General features: G+C 35.5%; 1 protein-coding gene across 1 annotated transcript in view; it reads left to right on the top strand.

The window, feature by feature from the left end:
* The first annotated feature begins 3,726 nt into the window (after window positions 1-3,726).
* The window catches only part of LOC100379084 (17S U2 SnRNP complex component HTATSF1-like), a 66,927-nt gene continuing 58,942 nt past the window's right edge, over window positions 3,727-11,711 (top strand). The window contains exons 1-2 of the mRNA XM_085505160.1: window positions 3,727-3,825; window positions 4,041-4,198. The gene's annotated coding sequence lies outside the window, so the exon portion shown is untranslated. The remainder of the gene's footprint in view (window positions 3,826-4,040; window positions 4,199-11,711) is intronic.

Below are 11,711 nucleotides of genomic sequence, written 5' to 3'. Positions count from 1 at the left end.
ATCGGACCAATTTCACTACAGTACAGCAGAATATATGAGGGGTCACAGTATGAACATCAAGCATGATGGGTTCCTGAAGCAAGTCATTTGGTTGTGTGCTTTGATTCGACTTGCAACCACGTTGATTTTATTTTCAAGTGTCCTTCACACTTTCACTTTTTGACCAATTTTGAAGACTTAATTGAAGTGGCATTCATTTTTATGTATTTCCAATTTCCCTTTCTCTGATTTTGTCTTTTGTTTCAATCAAATTCACTTGGCATTAGTCATGCTCTCCTTTGTCCCCACATCAAATGCATTTAAATACAGACGGAAGTAACTACCTCAAAAAAGTTGAAACAAAAAAGATACACGAACAAAAAAGAAAAGATATGAATGAACAAAATTTGCATGGTATTTAATATACTGATTTAAGAAAAAGTCTTTGTTTGGTCTTAATTGATTCGCTGATTTCATTTTATGGTTTTAGGTCAGAAATTAACATACTTCCCGGCATATAGTTTTGTCGAGTTTCGGTATTTGTATATATACCATTGAATACGGTAGGGAGATTATTTGTATATTTATACATACATATTGCAGCTTGTACATGTCATAATTATATTCAACACTTTATATATTTTGTTAAGAGTAAGTATGTACTTTACGACTTCTAATACATGTGTAATACGAACAACTTTTTTCTGAACATGGTATGATTAGTTGAAAAGTAAATTACCAACAGTACTCCCAGAAAGAACCCTATAATTTAAATATGATAAATGAGCAGTATAATGAAAAAAATATATGTTTTTGTCTAATAAGAATATCAGGAAAGAGGGAGATGTTCACTCAATACAATGGGACAGAATTCAGTGATATATCTGATATGTTCAAACTCAGACGAGTAATACATTGTATTACTAGTCTGAGGTTCAAAGCGGCCTCAGGCCGGGCGTTTTAGCAGTTCATCTTAACATATAATTAGTTTTTTTTTCACATTTACAGGATTTCTATTTTAATTTGAACCACTTGTTTGCATGCGCTATTTATAATGGTTTCGAATTTCTCAATGTTCTTGTAAGAATAAAATAAATTAGTATCAACAACATATATTATGAAATCTTGTTTATCTGATGCATAGTGTATATCATTATATATATGTACCCGTAATTTGCAGCGGTTTAATCAAATGCATTTAAAGTACTTTGTAAGGGCTTGTGGTTTGTATAGACATGGAGGTAATACAATTCATTTTACCTCCATGCTACAGATGAATCTGATACCAATTTGTGCATACCAATCAGTAAATTTGCATATCAGTTAACTGTTAATCAGTATGAATTCTTTTTTTTTAACAACAGTTTGGTCAAATGGATTGGCCCACGGCATCGATGTTATGCGTTTAAACACGCATTGAAGTCTTTGTGTTTTCCCTGTGATTAACGTAAACACAATAAAATAATGAAACCATGGTGATAAAATCACGATGAAACAATAATGATAAAATATTGTAAACACAATAAAATAATGGTATACACAATACTTTGAGAATAGCTATGAAATATAAAATTGTGGCACTAATCTCATAAAATAGGGTCTGAGCTAGAAAATAGATGATTCTTTTAAGCTTATATTTTAAAAACTCTTGGCAATTAGTGTTCATTCCCGTTTGTATTTGATGGGATTAGCAGTTTCGCTTCGCGAGGAAAGATACGCCACCGACGACGACGAAGAAACATACAAGTAGAAACATGCTGATAAATGAAATTCAAACACTGTTTCACCTAATATTGGAAAGTGGCCATTTTCCTAGCTGTTGGAATATGGGAATAATAACCCCAATCCATAAAAAAGTAGATAAAACAGACCCCAACAATTACAGAGGCATAACCCTTATAAATACCATGAGTAAATTATTTACACTTGTTCTAAAACAGAAACTCCTTGATCGCATTGACAAGGAAAATTTAGTACAAGTGACCATATTTTTGTTCTTAACCAGCTACTTACAAAATATTTATGCAAAGGAAAATATATTTTCGTTGACCTAAAGAAAGCTTTCGACTCCATATGGCATGAGGGTCTTATGTTTAAACTTGTTCAAAATGGCATTACTGGAAAATTCTACAAAATCATTAGATCAATGTATTTAAATCCCACAGGATGTGTAAAAGTAAATGAAGGCCGAACTAAGCAATTTCCAATCCAGAAAGGTATTAGACAAGGTGATGGATTAAGTCCTTTGCTATTCAATATATACATAAACAACATCAAAAGACACAGTCAGTTGTCATGTATTTTATACGCAGATGATCTTCTTTTGCTGTCAAAGTCACACACTGGATCATAAAATGCATTAAACGCACTTGAGATTTATTGCAAAAAATGGCAACTAGAGATAAACATCTCAAAATCAAAAACTATCATTTTCAATAAATCAGGGAAAAGTCTAAACAAGTTTAAATTTTATGTAAATAAAAAAGGACTTGAAAAAGTTTCTTCTTACACATATCTGGGTATTAAAATTAATTCCACAGGAAAACTTCATAAAGCCCAAATTGACTTAAAAAACAGAGCAATGAAAGCTCTATTCAGTCTAAAACAGCAATTATATTCAGAAACAAATATCCCGGTAAAAATATATCTAAAGATGTTTGATGCAGTTGTCAAACCAATTTTGCTTTACAAGTACTGAGGTACTTTACTGCTCTGAGGTTTGGTCATGTGATAACATCAAACAATTGTCAAACCTATCAAACTGCACAACACCAGCAGAACAACTCCACCTGAAATTCTGTAAATTTCTTCTGAAAGTTGGCTGTAAAGCCACAAATGTCGGTAGTCTAATGGAACTGGGTCGCTACCCACTGTTCTTAGCAAGCCTGACACAAATGTTTAAATACTGGCTGAAAAATGCTAATAAGCCGGAAAATACACTGGTCAATGAATGTTACAGACTATGCGTACAAACTGGCACCTACAACTGGGTATCATGTATTAAACGACTACTCAAATTATTAAACATGAGTGACGTATGGAATAAAAGCAGTGATAACCATGACAATCTAATCTTTAGATTTAAAGAAAAATTGCAACGGCTATATCAAAAAAATGTCAAGGAATCACTAAATGATGATAACAAAGGCGGAAACCACAAAAATAAACTACGAACCTGTAGAGAAATAAAACAAGATTTCACCTTTAAAAATTATCTGGAAACTATTAATCCAAAACACAGGTCGGCGATGACCAAGCTAAGAATCAGTGCACATACACTGCAAATTGAAATAGGAAGACATAAAAATATTGATCTGAACAAAAGAAAATGCTTAATATGCAACAATGGTCAGATCGAAGATGAAACACACTTCCAGTCAGTCACAGGCGCTCGTAACGTTTCTTGGCTAATAAAAAATGACCTAAAGTGGGATCGGCATAGTTAGTCAGTCGCCGGTAAATTCCCCTACTACTCATATAATAACACAAGGTAGGAAAGCGTTTACACCATGACATCGAAACTTCCCGAAAATAACACGATTTTCCAAATTATATTTCGATCCGCTTCACACAACTCAAGTATGATATCGGTAGAAACTATCGATCGACTTATATTACCTTTATTCGAACTAAAACGGCTTAAATCCTGTGAAAATCAAAACACCAGAGCAATATGAATCAACCCATCTACGCGGATATTTTGAAGCAGAGGCTCGTGCATGCGCAGTTCCAAACATTTACGCATGCTCGGGCCTCTGCTTCAAAATATCCGCGTAGATGGGTTGATTCATATTGCTCTGGTGTTTTGATTTTCACAGGATTTAAGCCGTTTTAGTTCGAATAAAGGTAATATAAGTCGATCGATAGTTTCTACCGATATCATACTTGAGTTGTGTGAAGCGGATCGAAATATAATTTGGAAAATCGTGTTATTTTCGGGAAGTTTCGATGTCATGGTGTAAACGCTTTCCTACCTTGTGTTATTATATGAGTAGTAGGGGAATTTACCGGCGACTGACTAACTATGCCGATCCCACTTTAGGTCATTTTTTATTATCCAGGAAACGTTCCGAGCGCCTGTGCAGTCAGTAATGTCTAAGTACTATTTGGAGGGTGTGACCTTTGAACCCCTGAACCACAACAATCTGACGTCATTAGGCGGCCATTTTCTGTCTGATTTCCGTACGTTTTGTGGACGTATGAACTTGATGCACACCCGGTAAGTGACAAACATAACATATCTGAACGAAATGTGTGTTTTCTGTATTTATCGAATAGCACGCAATGTGTCTTTCAGCTTTTGCATTATGTTTCACATACATGTTACTGCAGGGATACTACGGGGTGCAGTAATAAGACTAAGAGAGTGAAACCACAGGCGCTCGGAACGTTTCTTGGATAATAAAAATTACCTAAAGTAGGGTCGGCATAGTCAGTCAAGTCATTTTTATTATCCAAGAAACATTCCGAGCTCCTGTGGGTGAAACAAGAACTAGTACTACAGTTGCACTGTGGGTCCATAGCTAATTCTTTTGTCTCTCTTTTAGTTTTTTGTTATTGGCAACAACATGAAGGAAATGTACATTACTTATTCAAGTACAACTATTCATTAATTACTTCAATTATGTCTATCCATTGCTGACAATGTGTATCAAGTTTATCTCTTTCTGTAGCAATTTCATATTCTAAATTACAATTAGACTTAACTAGGAGTTTGAATAAGGGAAAATGGAGTTTGGACTTTCTCATCTTTGCTGCATAAATGTGTCTCTTAGCAATTAACATAAGGTGGTTGTAAATTATGAACTATTTCCAAATATGATCACATCAAAAGTGGGTTTCTGTACCAACATCATCGTTTTTTTAAAACATTTGAAAAATTCATCCCAGAATTTATCAGTGAATTTACATGAATAAAAAAAGTGGTCCAGGGTTTCATTTTCATCCCCACAAAATGTACAAAGAGGTGATTGATTAATACCCCTTCTAGACAGATCATAATTTGTAAATAAAATGTGATATATTAACTTGAACTGTAGTTCACATGTTTTTGTATCAAGAGCTACCTTGAATGGTAGACCATATGTAAAACTCCAAAAACTAGTATAATTAAACTCTCTTTCATAGTATCTTTCATTGATTAGCTTATCCTTATTTCTATCCATGAATATTCTTTTTATTACATTTTTTGAGATTTTGTCAAGTTCTATGAAACCACAATCAAAAAAATACTGATCTACTGTTTCCGTAGGAGAGTCATTGTTATCAATTTCTTCCCATTCTCTAGGAATAGACCTTATTAATCCATAAAGCATAAATATTTCATTACATTTAGGGTTTTTTTAAATGCAAGTCTTGCCATGTCATAAATTTGTTCCCATTTTGTAAATTAGAAACATATTCAATTCCTTTCTGCCTGAGATTTCTATAAAAGACTGATCTCCCTCCTACAGTAATATGCCTGTTGTTTCAAATTATTTGACTAGATACATCTATATCATAATTCTCATCAGATTCATTGGACAATGACCATGCTTCTAATGCTTCAATATAACATTCTGAGAGTACTGGTTTAAGAGTCTTAATATCAAAATTACATTTGAAAAGATATTTCCCACCATATGGTTCCAAGCAATGGTCAAGGATCAATTTCCATGGATGTGAAATTTCTTCAGTGAGATATCTTTTGATAAGATTAATACGAACCAATTCATGAGTTATTTAAATATCAGGTGCTTTGAGTCCACCTTTGAAGATCTCCCTAACCATCACTTTCCTTGCAATTTTATCTTTTGCATTCCAACTGCTCAACCTTTTGAAAAATATCTTCAGGTATGCTTACTATTCTCATAACATAAGTGAGTTCTGACAGAACAAATGACTTCAGTATCTGGATTTTACCAAGCAAGGTTAATGACCTTTTCTTCCATAGTTTTAGAACATTTTCAATATTGTAAAGAGGCCCAGCAAAGTTTAATTCCTCGTTTAACTGATAGTTGTAAGAGATAAATATTCCTGCTATCTTAATTGGTTGAATTGACCATTTAATACGGAAAGTTGTTTTCTTCCTTCTTTTCCATCTACCCAGCCATAATGCTTCAGTTTTTTCTTTATTAATTTTTCAAGCCTGACATTAGGTGGAAATCATTCAGCATTTTGAACATGTATTTACAGGATTTTTCATCTCTGACAAAACATGAGAGGTCATTTGCAAATGCTGAATACTTTGCTTCAAATGAGTTGATTTTAATGCCATTTATGTTCTTGTTATTCCTGAGATTAATCAGAAATATCTCAAGTGAGAGAATGGAAAGATAGGGTGCCAACGGGTCTCCCTGCCTTACGCCTCGGCGTATGTCAAAATACCCGGTACTAAAGCCATTCGTCATCACACAACTACTCAAATTTGTTTAGTCGGTATCTGTCCATTGTTTAAAGTTTGGGCCAAATCCATATATATTCAAACATTCTTTGAGATAATCCCATTCAACACTGTCAAATGCTTTTTCAAAATCTATTGCAAGTAGAATCCCTGGTAGGTTATTTTCATGTGTATATGACAGGATTTCTTCTATTAAACGTATATACATGTAGTCACAAATATCTCTACCCTTAACAAATGCACTTTGCTGACTATCTATAAGGTGTGGCAAGATTGACTGTAGACGTTTGGCTAGACATTTAGATTCTATCTTAGCATCAATGTTAATGAGAGATATTGGACGCCAGTTTTTAATGTACCTTGAATCTCTACCCTTTTTTTAATCAAGGAAATTATTCCTTGCCGTTGCGAGTTAGAATGTGTTCCTTGTTCAAATGCATAATTAAGTGATTCAACCACTAATTGCCCCGTCTTAGGCCAGAAGGTAGTATGTATAAAACTCAGATGGAATTCCATCATTCCCTGGAGTTTTATTTTTTGCCGTAGTATTAAGCACAAAGAATGCCTCATTATTTAGTCCCCGTTCGGACGCAGTTTTGATCTCCGTGTGTGCGTGCGTGCGTCTGTGCGTGCGTCCGGACCTGTATCTTAGAAATGCCTGGACCAATCACAATCAAACTTCACATATACATCATACATGATGTTATACATATGCACGTCAATTTGTTTCACGATCTGATTCAAGATGGCCGAATGGCGGCCATTTTTCTGCTAAAAATCATCAAAATTAAGCATTTCTCGGCTGTTTACAGATGGATTTTGTGCAAAGTTGGTATATACGTTAGACATTATAGGACCATGATGCACATCATTTTGTTTTACGATCTGATTCAAGATGGCGGAATGGCGGCCATTTTTGTGCTAAAAAATCCTAAAAATCAACGATTTCTCGGCTGTTTACAGATGGATTTTGTTCAAACTTGGTATATACATTAGACATTATGGGACCTTGATGCAAATAATTTTGTTTTTCAGATAAGATTCAAAATGGCCGACTGGCGGCCATTTTGTATTAATGAATGTGGTTCTCGTGCCATATCTCTGACTTGCTTTCACTGATTATGTTCAAATTTTAAATATTCATTATACATCATGTCATAGATAGATATATTGGTTTGACGATCCTATTCAAAATGGCCAAATGGTGGCCAGCCCATTTTTGTGCTAAAAAATCATCAAATATCAAGCATTTATGGATGGATTTCGTTCAAACTTGGTACATATGTTAGACATTACAGGTTCCTGATGCACATCATTTTATTTTTCTGATTGGATTCAAAATGGCTGACTGGCGGCCATTTTGTTTTAATGATTGGGCTTCTAGAGCCATATCTCTTAAATGCTTTGACTGATTATATTCAAAGTTTATATATTCGTTATACATCATGTTATATATATATACATGTATTTAAAATGGCTGATTTTGAATGCTGTTTCAGAGCAATATCTCTCAATATGGACAAGTACTTGTTTGACGATCAGATACAAATGTCAATCAATTTAATGTTAAAAAAATCATATTCCTGACATGGTTATATTCCAGCTATATTACTATAAACAAAACTATATATCTTAAATTTGATAACGGAGACTGTGCCATGCATGGCTTGTTCAGTCCTTTTGTGATACAATCGATTGGCCTTAAAGCTATTTTCAGATATTTATAGTTTATGTGTCACTACAATTGAGAATACCAGATTTCGCAGCCTTTGACAACTACCATATCGGATAGTATCAGTTTTATGTGTAAAGACGTGTTCTGTAAAGCTTCTTATTCGGATCGTGTTTTACAGTCCACCAAAACAAGCGATTACGATGTCCTCGCCTTGAATCACACACCATAGATCATCAACATCCTTTGTTTTAACCATAGTCCCTCTATCACCGGCCTCGAAACGGCCGCTGTCCTATTGTCCTATTGCGCGTATCGGGTAAATAAACCGTTGACACCTATACGTAATCCGCAGTTGATGCAACTTGTCAGGGGTCATTTTTAAGTTGACCCGTATATCATTACCATTAATGATTTACTCGACATGCTTTGTGGAAAAAAATTGTGCGGTTGCGCAGAAGTTTTCAGAATCAGAATCAAAACATTGGAAGCCGATTTTTGAGCAGCATGTCGTGGAAGTACGTAAACGATTTTGTTGGCTTCGAGGACGAAGATATCGATTGGGATTTTGTGATGGGACAGGAAGACTTTTTCCCCTCTAATGCTACCGATATTTCAGACGATATGAAAGTACATTACGCGAGTCTGCTAAACGGAGAAATTTCGTCTACCCGACTTGTGACAAGCAGTACAAAACTTTAAGTGGCTTCAAGGGGCACATGAAAAATGTCCACGATTTAAACGTCAAAGGTATGTCCATTACTATTGCTTTATGATCGAGGGGAATTAGTAAATGTTTGGTCTAAATGTTTTTCGCATTTTTTTATATTTTTAGCACAGTTGCATCAGGGAGTTGGTTACATCTCCAATGATTATTAGTTGTCTGAGATTGCATGTACTTCCGCTTCACGGCGCTCCTGTGACAATATCTTGGCAAGGAGGTGGCAATAAATTTTAGTACAATAATTATACGAAAAAGATCTTGTTACTTTTTATTTGGGTCGGCAGACTCGCCGTGAATTAATCAAGCTGGGCAGACACGATAACATGAAGTTAACAACACTGCCAACTGTCGCCCCTTGTGAAAGTGTGAATAAGTATTGTTGACCGAAAATGCTCACGATGTCTTGACGGATATGAAAATATGAATGATTTATTACGAATATATTTGTTTATAACTTTTAGTTTCTATCTATGGTAATCTGCATACTTCATGGTTATATTACATTGTTTTCAGTTCCTGAACACAAGCAAACTAGCAATATTCAATCTGTGAAAAGCAGCTCCAGTGAAGACGCCAGCAGATCAGGTAGACAACTCGGTAGGTAGACAACTCCTCCATAGAGCCATGTTATAAATTTTTGTAAGATAGGCTCAAGTAAATTTTTTGTGGGCCTGATTCTTTGCAGTTAGTGTGTCTGTCTGTGTGTCTGTCTGTGTGTCTGTCTGTCTGTCTGTCTGTCTGTCTGTGTGTGTGTGTGTGTGTGTCTGTTCCATCGATATCTCAAGAACCAATGTTCGGATTTCAATGAAACTTGGTATATAGCTTGTCTGGGGCAATGCACAGATTTGATTAGTTTTTGGTTGACATCCATGCATATTAATGAGCTCATCTGCATAATAATGTGTGAATTTTAAGCTATTTCAGTTATATCTCAAGAAGTCAAGAAGCATTAAAACGATTTTTATGTAACTTGGTAAGAATGTTACTAATGATTGGCTGCTGCAATTCATTGTTGTATTTTACATTTTAATTAAAATTTAGCATTTTTTATGTATTTTTTTAATATATTTTTTTTAAGTTTTTTATGCCCAATTGCATGAATACAACTAACTAATAGGAATCGGTGAGTGGACTAATTTGCATAATGATGCGCATGCGTATTCTATTTTTTATGATCAGCAGTTTATGATGGTGTCAGCCATTTTATTTCCAGTGTGTTGTACAAAAACGAAGCAAGCGCTCGGGAGATGAAATGTATGTATCAGTTTACATTAAAGGTCTGAGAAATTACATGTATGATTTTTTATTATCGTATAAGTAAATAAATAAATAAGTAATTGAACAAATGTATAACCTCAATGCCTGTGAAACGAATTACTGTGCAAGCTAGTTTACATTCACGTGTGGTGTACAATTACATTCAAGCCACGGAACATTGAACCCTGTGTGAGCCCAGTCAAGAAAATAATGAATGTGAGATTCATCATCGCCAAAACCATGGCAGTGTTGAAGATATGAAAATGGTTGGTAGGTTCAATTTCATGGTAAAATGTTGTGTAAATTCGTTGTACTTGTGAATCCTGATTTATCACCGTATTATTGAACGCGAGAACAAATATGGTGACCTCCAGCATCAATGTAGTTGTATCAAGTCGCTGCCGTAAGGAGATATTTGTATCGCTTACCAACATTGTATTGTACTTCTTTCCTTTATTTTCCTTTACACATTTGGAAACTTGCATGGTGCACTTTCACCCCCACTTTCCCCAAATTACGAAGCTATCATGTCGATTAGTAGGTATAGGATGTCTATGTGTGTTGATGACTACGTCGTTGTTTAAGGGCCCCTCGTACGTAAAATGGGGCACATTCCCAGTAAAAATATCTATTTACACAGAGCTGAAAAAATTCGCCTACATGTGTAAATTCATGTTGGGATTTGGAGAAAAAAAAACTCGTAAAACATACCGAATTTACCGTGACGGGAGTGATCAATTTTGGTGCCGATTGTTGGTGGGCTGATCAGCATGTCGGATTATTTCTGAGAACGTTCTTCCTGTGGGAAATCACAAAATCATTAGCACTAAGTAAGCTGGTTTACCTTATTTTTGTGTCAGAGTACCCTGTACAAATGACATGAATCGACATGTGATGATTACCAAAACAATTTGACAATCGGTGTCTCATTTGTTCACCGCTCCCTCAACACGGTGATTTGTTATGACGGTGGTTTGTTATGAGCGGTATTTTTTCCCGGCCCTTTTCGTCGGAAATTACGAATTCATTGGCTCTAATATATCCTAGTTGACTTTAGTTGTTTCATCCGATTATTCTGTACATTGATTTTTACCACAGTCCCGGGACTGTGATTTTACCTAGCAAAGGAAACAATCGGTGTTTGGCTTTGTTATATGTATACTATTGCAACACCTTATGTGGGCCCCCAGCGTGAGCCTCGTGTTTCACTATTTTTTTCATTGAATATTACACCGCACGATATCCCTCAAATCGGAAGGCACATTTATTGCTCGAGTTACTGTTCCTATTAAGTTAAGCCATGGAGCAAAAAAGAAAATATGGTTAAGCTGAATACCATGCTTCATGTGGAATGTATAGACCGTGATGTCGGCGTTAACTACTGGATGCACAGTGGAAACCACTGGGGCAACGCCACGCTGACCGGCGTCTCCTGCCTGGTAAAAAAAAAAAGGCCGAGTCTCGTGCCACGCCCGTGGCAGGAGACAATATGGCTACTGCCACGGGCGTGGCAGGAGACAATGTGGCTATTGCCACGTCCCGGAAGTAAACGTACCAACGTTCTATGTGTAGTTTCGGTCGTCATATACAGATTTTTCACTTGTTTTACCATCGGTGTTTGAATAAAATACTTTCACAGTGGTGTCGTTGTCAGAAATAATTTCAATTCGCGCATTTTATACGAAAATGCGAAGTCC

The sequence above is a fragment of the Saccoglossus kowalevskii genome, chromosome 11, assembly GCF_978046115.1.
Source record: "Saccoglossus kowalevskii chromosome 11, keSacKowa6.1, whole genome shotgun sequence".
NCBI lineage: Eukaryota > Metazoa > Hemichordata > Enteropneusta > Harrimaniidae > Saccoglossus > Saccoglossus kowalevskii.
Note: the sequence above shows the minus strand (reverse complement) of the source record. Positions and strands in the feature narration are given on the sequence as shown.